This window comes from Zea mays, chromosome 1 (genome assembly GCF_902167145.1).
Source record: "Zea mays cultivar B73 chromosome 1, Zm-B73-REFERENCE-NAM-5.0, whole genome shotgun sequence".
Taxonomy (NCBI): domain Eukaryota; kingdom Viridiplantae; phylum Streptophyta; class Magnoliopsida; order Poales; family Poaceae; genus Zea; species Zea mays.
Window position 1 is genome coordinate 164472898 of NC_050096.1, and position 7418 is coordinate 164480315.

A 7418-nucleotide genomic window follows, 5' to 3' on the forward strand; every position below is an offset into this window, starting at 1 on the left:
TGTTAGGTATAACGTAAATGTTGATTCACTCCAAAACTATAGCCACTACGTCCATGCGGCCACCATAAACGAAGATATTTGATTAGGGGATTTGATTATGTGATTTAATTAGGGGAGTTAATTAAGGGAATTGATTTTTTATGGTAGTTATAGACACCATAAATCAAAATATTCTCTTTTCGCTGTGCACGCAGAAAATATGCATGCAGAACACTAGTGGGCGTACCACAGGTTTGAGTGTAAAATTCTTCAGTTTTAGTGTAAAAATACTAAATTTTGATCGTAAATACGAAGCAAAAGTGAGAGACATTGATAACTCTGATGCCTTGTATTCATAATCATAAAACTCCTCAAGTCTGAGCATAAATAGTGTTAGATATAGCGTAAATGTTGATTCAGTCCAACCAACAGCCACTGCATCCATGCGGCCACCATAAATGAAGGTATTTGATTAGGGGATTTGATTATGAGATTTAATTAGGGGAATTAATTAAGGGAATTGATTTTTATGGTAACTATAGACACCATAAATCAAAAGATTCACTTTTCGATGTACACGCGGAAAATATGCATGCGGGACACTAGTGGGCGTACCCCAGGTTTGAGCGTAAAATTCTTCAGACGTTGATAACTCGGATGCCTTGTATTCATAATCGTAAAACTCCTCAAGTCTAAGTGTAAATAGTGTTAGATATAACGTAAATGTTGATTCACTCCAACCAACCGCCACTACGTCCATACGGCCACCATAAAGGAAGGAATTTAATTGAAGGAGTTGAATATGGGATTTGCTTAGGGGAGTTAATTGAGGGTTTATTACCCTAGGTAAGTAGGTAACAAATACCATTTCCATGTGTGTGTGGTTAACCATATCAGGGCATGTACAACGGTGTTAAATACACCGTGTCTTGAGCACATGCAGGGGGATAAATGAAAAAAATCGTAGAGACGTTTCTTGGCGAAGGCACGCTGCCGGCGTGCGGCTCGATGCTGAAGAAACGAAGGCGTGGCTCCATTGTACGATGAAGCTCGTGTCTTGGAGATCCCATGCGACCCCCCTTCATTCTCCCCGCAGCAGCCGGATCGCCCTAGTCCTCCACACTAGCCATGGAGCGCAACTAGAAGAGCGTCGTTGTCTGCACCCCCTTCTGTCACCCATCCGCCGCCGACAGCACTGGGCCTCCCCTCTCCCACCACTCTCGTGGTGCCCAAGCTGGTGCTCTGTTGCGGATCCCATCAACAGGCAGCCCCCAGGGACTCATCCTCGGTAGAAGCCTCCACCAAACAGTTGCCTCTCAACTCCCTTCCCCTGGTGGCGTCCAGAGCTCGGACGCGGGCATCCCCTCGATAGAGAGCGGGCAAAGAGCCGTGCCCCAGTACCCCCTTGCTGGATTCCATGGTCACATAGGATGCAGCGAAACAAGATCACCTCCCACCTTGACCTAGCTGCTTCAAAGGTGCTCGATCTATTGCCCATGTGTCGTATACCTTATAAAATAAGTTGTTTTAGATTGAAATTAGTTGTTATAGTAATTGATTGAATCAGATTCTCTTTTTTTAGCTCTAATAGTTTTATGAATTATATGATTGGAAAAGAAGGACAAAATCTTGAGGAGAATGCTCATTTTGTTGGGACAACTTTACGTGTGTCCGATGTAGACATTGAGATTGATGATGGAATTGAAGAAAATAAGAGTTCATGTGCACATTGAGACTGATGATTGAATCAGACTCCATTTTAAATATTATCAAGTTGGTATTATCAATTATATTTTTATTCAAATAAAGTTTAAAGTTATAGTGCATATTTGTATATAGAGTTCATTTGCACACTAGATCAAGCATTGTTAATTAATGAGAGAATATGACACATTTACTAAGACACAGTGTTTAGACACAGCCTATTGTATCACACTGTGTCTTAGTTGTGTCTTATGTTTGGAGTACCGTGTCACAGTGTCACTGTTATACATGCCCTCACACGTTTCAAATCAAGTGCAATTTCATATTCCACGGGATCTTTAAACGAGAGCAGCGTGCATCGATGTGTTGTTATTTCAAATACCAATCATGTGGTATGTATTTTCATCTTGATATAATTGCATTTTAGACTTATATTTGCTATTACTGTGTTATGTATTTTCATCTTGTTATAATTCCATTTAAGACATATATTTAATATTACAATTAAAAAGAACAGAAAACAGAATTCTAGGTTGAATCGAATTATCGAGTATACTGTATACATGCATATTCCACAGCACAGCATGCCAACGGTAGGTGCTACCGTCCACCAAAACCCACATTGCACAGCGATAAATATATATTACACGTAGTTACACACCATTAGGCACGCGAAGACATTCCTAAAAAAGTATTAGGACTCCTGTGCCCTTACCAATAATTTATTTATAGTTCTTAGAGCAACTCTAATATATGCTACTACTATTAAGAAGAGAAGGCGTCCACATGGCCCCTCGCCTGCCGCCTTGCCCCCGCCCGCGCCTTCGTGACCCCGCGCCCCCACCCCTCATCATCGGAAACTGTTCTCCGCCCTCTTGCTCTGCCTCTTACACTGCCAAACAATGGTTACCATCCACAACTCAGATGTCGTCCGCCCCATCCTAACCCTAGCTCTATTCCGTCGCTCCTCTCCCCTCGATGCCGGCGCCTGGAGATCCATCTCCCTTCCCTCCCTCTCCAACACCTCCCTTTGTCATGGCGTCGGCTCGGGATTTTGTCATCTACTGCCCTGTGTGCGCTGCTGGGGAGCCTCGCTGCCATGCTGGAGAAAATGCCGAAGGAGGTCGTGGAGATCATGGCCATGGTTGTGGCAGGGAAGATCCCGTCCTATGTGCTCGAGACTAGGCTTGGAGATTGTCGTCGGGCCGCCGGGATCAGGCAGGAGGCGCTGCGTAGGATCACCGGTAGGGAGATGGATAGATGGTAGATGGACGAGCTCCCGCTCGATGGGTTCGACTACGCGTCCATCCTTGGCTAGTGCTGCGAGCTACCGGTGGGGTACGTGTAGCTTCCCGTAGGCGTCGCCGGCCCGCTCCTTCTCGACGGGCGTCGGCTCTACGTACGTACCAATGGCCACCACCGAGGGCTGCCTTGTTTCTAGCACCAACCGCAGATGCAAGGCCATTGCCGAGTTCGGTGGCGTCTCCAGCGTTGTGCTCAAGGACGGAACGACGCGAGCCGTGGCCATCCGGTTCCCCTCTGGCCTCTGCACATCATACTGCCGAGCTTAAGGCCTTCTTGGTGGACCCAGCGAACTTTGACACCATGGTTGTAGTGTTTAACAAGTAAGAATGCTAGATTTGTGTTCAACAGGTAGGAAGGCTAGATTCTAGATCACCATCACATTGTCCCTTTTGTTTTCGACCCATGTTCCACGAGCTCCATGATTACCACTAGTAATTAGGGCGCGCCCTGCGCGCATAGTAAACAGTTAGTAATAATTAATAACGATGGTGGGTTTAGAATCTAATACAGTCCCAGGACAGTTTTAACAAAATAAAAGTATAATATCAAGCATCAGTTTGTATAAAACCTTTAGAATCACAAAACTTTTGCAATGCATCTGCCAAGAGCTTTTGTCTGTTTACCAAATTTCAATAGGATTTTATATATGTGTTATCAGCAGGATGAGGATGTAGGAAGCACAATGTAGTGTGTTATATGGAGGAGCTCTTGATTTGTCTGAAGTGTCTTGAATGGAGATCCTAGAGAAGTGGCGTGAGAATCGGCCGCTTTTGGCATGCAAATATGCAGCAAAATACTCAACTATCTAGATGCAGCCTACAACCAAAGCAATGGCATCACCTCCCGCAAAAGGTGTCAGGAACACTTGAAAATTCACATTTCTAGCCTCATCCAATTTGCGTTTTGGTTTAAATATCATACATCAAGTTTCATGCAAAGCAGTGTCAAACCTTACATTCGATGACCTCAAAGTTGATACCGGGCAATAGCAAAGTCATTCTCTTCTCTGTGTATTTATGGTTGACATCACCATTTTGATTTTTAGCTTCTTCATAAACCTATAAAATGAAATCTCAGTGCCCAAGTGCAATTTCAATGTAAACTAAGCAGGCAACGAAAGAATGTCAAACAAATCTGGGATGGCTCAATGAATTTGAGCACCATATAAGATTTGAATCAGAGACAATATCTTTATAATTAATCTATCAAGATATTTACCTAAAAATTAAAGAGCATATGTAAAGAGATATATGTACGGTAGACAAAATTATATAATGAACACATTTTTTCATTGATGTTGCTCACCTTTGTTAAAATAAAAATAACCCAACTGATTTTGTAAAAAAATAGCACCATATGCACCAGGAAACACTTCTTCTCAAAGTGAATGCCTCAACCGACAGCTCATGGGCGCACGAGGAAGGAAGTATGGTGGGGGTTCTAGAAGTCGCTCGTCCTTCGATGGGCAGCTGCAGTTCGTTGCCGTTGTCGTCGGATCGAATGGCCAGTGAAAAAGATGATGATGTGGACCTTCCAGGAGCAATCTTTGCTCCCACGGTTAATATATAGAATTAGGCTAGCGTGACTCATGTGCTTGAAGACACATCTACATCTCTGTGCATCAATATACACATGTTGGATTTAGGCTAGGATTATGTGACCGACCTATTTTTGGAAACATTTGTGTAGATCGAGCAGATTTGGAAGGCTGCAGGGAGTGAAACGTGCGATTGCAGGGAGGAACCTTTACAAGAGGTGCAGCTGCAGCACAGGGGATGCCATGGGGATGAATATGATCTCCAAATGTGTACAGAATGTGCTGGACTACCTCCAGGCTCCTTGAAAATTCTGGAGTTCTGGTATCAATATACACATGTTGATAATTCTATAAGAAACAATTGTATAGTTTAGTTGCACGGTGTGCTCTATAATGGGGACGAGTTTGATTGGATAGGTTTAACAGCTAACTTGCTTACTCACCATGTGGGTCATCGGTTTACATTTGGTTGCATTCATATGGGTTATGGAACATGTCCACGTGAATCATCATTTTGAATAACACTTACTAGAGGAATAAATCATAATCTGGTGTTTTCCAAGAAGGATAGCAGTGTGACACGAAATACAATATTTATCGTTTCATGTTACTATAGATTGCAGGAAAACTCAATAACATAATCAAATAATACCACCTTAAAGATGTTGAATAGCTAGAGCAAGATCTTGTGTTTGGTGATGCTGGGACAAAAGAACTAATCAGTTTCTTATGAACCCGCATGATAGTTGTTGTTTGAACTACAGCATATAAGATTCTACTCTTGTCTCTACAACTCTCAAGATATTTTTCTTAACTAATGCAGGATGTAAGTCTTGGAAATAAGTTGTGTTTGCTGATGATTTATGCTTCCATAAACTCAAACTTTTTGAAAGTGAGAGCAAAGCTGATGCAGGTAACTTTAGTTTTATACTTTTATTATTTCACTATAAATTTATAGTGTGTCAACTTCAGAAGCACAAGCATTTATTTTTGTTGACTTGAGCATATTTTCTCCATTGCCTCTACCAGTATCTTTTACTATATCTTTATATAAGCAGTATTATGTAGTGATGAATGGTTTTGTCTTACTCCCTTTATCTCCTGATGAATGATTTGTTCTTTTGTCCATTGTTTTAAGTTTAGTGGTACACATACTAAAACAATCCATTCTGAATTATTGTGAACAACACTCTCAGTTATTAGATATGTTAAAGGGAAAAGGTAAGGCAAGTCGTAATTGAAAGCATCTAGGCCCATGGTTGGTTTTAGTGATTAATGACAACGTAATGTTATATGTGACTACCGTGTGTTTTGCAGAGACAAATGGTAAGTTAGGTCGCATTACAGGTAGAAGTACTACAACCGTGAAAAAAATCCCGGAGATAAGAACTCGAAGCGACAGCTAAAACGACGAAACAAAAGGTGAAGGACTACGGAGTCCGAGTGTCAAGGAGATGTGGACACTCGTGATTTAGTTAGGTCTTTTATTCTCTTTTAGCCGTACTATAAAGAGGGGTTGTCGATGAGTAGTTTGACCAAGAGAGTTCTAGTGTAGTGTTGGTGCACATTCACACTCACATATAGTGCTAGGAGTCACTCTAGAACACACTCACAAGTTAGAACGAAAACCGATTTCAAAATCAGCTGAAAAATAAGAAATAGGGTTTCTGGCCTTGGGGCACCGGACTGTCCGGTGCACCCTCTGCCAGGTGGGGCCAAGGTGGCCCTGGGGAAGAGTTTGTTCCCCCAGAAACCCGAGAGCGCCTGTTTCAGAAATGAATTTTAGTGGCGCACCGGACAGTGCACCGGACTGTCCGGTGTGCTATCAGCCCAACGGCTAGCTATCAGAACTAGTCGTTGGAGTCAACCGTTGGCACACCGGTGGCGCACCGGACTGTCCGGTGCGCCCATGCGCAGAAGATTGCTGGTAACGGCTAGTTGGTGGGTGAGGGCTATTTATACCCCCTCCACCCACCATATTCAATGTCTTGCTGCCCCCATTAATTCCAGCACATTGCTAGAGCATTGCAAGCACCAAAAGCCTAGTGAGGAGATTAGATAATCTTAATCCCGCATTTGTTCCTCATTAGTGCTAGCGAGAGCCACCTAGAGCACACACCACTTGCATTAGGCTTCTCTTGGTCAAGCGAAAGTCTACGGCTTGTTACTCTTGGTGATCGGCATCACCTAGACGACTTGGTGGCGTTGGGAGCTCGATGATCACCGTGAAGATCTTGTTGGTGACCCGACTCAAGTTTGTAAGCGGTCTCGAGGGATCCACCGCGCCGGAGTGGCAAAGGATCATCTCGTAGTGAGCACTTGGTTCTTGCGAGGACCAAGGGGGAGCGATACCCTTGCGCGGGTGCTCCAACGAGGACTAGTGGAGAGTGTCGACTCTTCGATACCTCGGGAAAAATTGGAGTCTTCTAAACCTTGCTTTACATTCCACACTTAATTCAAGCACTTTACATTGTGTATTTGTTTAGCAAGTATTTGAAGTATTGTCTTAGCATTGTTGTATTTCTAGTATTATTATCTTAGTGCTAGTTGTTGGGGTGAAGTTGGGCTCTTGCTTAGCTCTTGCTTAGGTTTTAATTAGTGTTGATTTTTAGAAAAGCCCAATTCACCCCACCCCCTCTTGGGCATCGTGAACCTTTCAATTGGTATCAAAGCCTTGTTGCTCTTAGATTAGCTTAACCGCTAAGAGTTACGATGTCCGGTGGGGATGGACCTCCTCCCATTTTTGATGGTGACGATTTTCCTTATTGGAAAATTCGTATGGAAGCATATTTAGAGGCTATAGACATTGGTGTCTACAAAGACGCCACACAAGGATTCCCCGCACCTAGAGATCCCACAAATCTTGTAGGTGATGAGTTTAATTATGAGAAAT

At 43.1% G+C, this 7418-nt stretch overlaps 1 pseudogene; it reads left to right on the top strand.

Moving 5' to 3' along the window:
- The first annotated feature begins 2782 nt into the window (after window positions 1–2782).
- Window positions 2783–4831, top strand: LOC103645011 (3-hydroxy-3-methylglutaryl-coenzyme A reductase-like; annotated as a pseudogene).
- The last annotated feature ends 2587 nt before the right edge of the window (window positions 4832–7418 follow it).